Raw genomic sequence first — 1,220 nt, 5'->3', positions numbered from 1 at the left:
AGTAAGTAGCAATGAATAACCAAAGTGTTTTTCTCAGGAAACAAACTGTTGAGACCCATAGAAGTCAAACTAAGATTCAAATGTTGTTTAGACACAAGTTTGATTCATCTAATCTCTGCTACACCTTTACAAAAACTTAAGGCTCTAAATAAAAAGTTTAATACGTAACTCCACTTAATAAAATTCCTCATAAATATTGATTTATTGCAGTGTTTCTCAATACAAATCATGTGCTATTTAAATTATAACTTAGGTTGCTTTAAACTTTTATTTTTGATGGGTTTTTTTCATGTCTTGGATGGCTGAGAACCTATAAATATGTAGGAATTGAATATTTGGGAAGTATCATAACGTAAACTTAAAAGTCAGCACCAGAGTTTTCTAGAAAAATATTCAGATTTTATTTTGTGGTTTTAAAGGCTCTACGTTGAAGATGGTAAGAAATAAAGGCATACTTTATTTTGTTTTACTGTCAGCTGCAGTAGCCCCTCTGCTCTCGGCTCCCATACAGAGCTGTCGGCCAGTGCCAACGCTCAGCGGCTCCCGTTTCAAACTCTTCTTATTAAAGTAGGAGTTTGAGAGCTAAATATAATTGAAATATTGTCTACCTTTGACAGAAAAAGGAGCTAAGTCTATGAAAGCAATGTAGCAGTTTTGCTAGTTTTGATTTCCAAGGCATAACAAAGCAATTTATCATGATTCAGCCAAAGTAATGAAATAACGAACTGTTTATTGTCAATGTGTTTCTTCCTATTGAGCAGTGAAAGTAAATAAAACGTGTTGCATGTCTTTTGCTTTAAGTATTTAGTTACTGGATGGGGTTTTGTTAGTGCTGCAGAGCCACAGCTAACAGCTAGCTCCTCACTTCAGCGGCTCTAATGGAGCCTGTGTTGTTCAGCAGCCAGCAGTTGCGCCTCCTACACTTTGGACTGAACCATTGTTCTAACAATAGTGGGGGGGACCTAAAAATTAATTCTTATGTTTTTCTTAGATGAATGGCAGATTTACTTTGTTCTTTGTTTCTATTGCCTTTATTATATTGATATTGTTAAAATACATGGGTTTCTTTCATGATTTCTTTGGGGGGGGACAATTCTAGACTTTTCCAAGATTGGGGGGGTCTCGAAGCCAAAATTCCTCAAACAATGAGAATTATTTAATGCTGCCTAAAATAAACCTGAACTCAGCCAGTCAGGTTCCACTCCTTAGCAAAAATAAAT

This window comes from Poecilia formosa, unplaced genomic scaffold (genome assembly GCF_000485575.1).
Source record: "Poecilia formosa unplaced genomic scaffold, Poecilia_formosa-5.1.2 Scaffold684, whole genome shotgun sequence".
Classification (NCBI taxonomy): domain Eukaryota; kingdom Metazoa; phylum Chordata; class Actinopteri; order Cyprinodontiformes; family Poeciliidae; genus Poecilia; species Poecilia formosa.
This window is presented reverse-complemented; position numbering follows the sequence as displayed.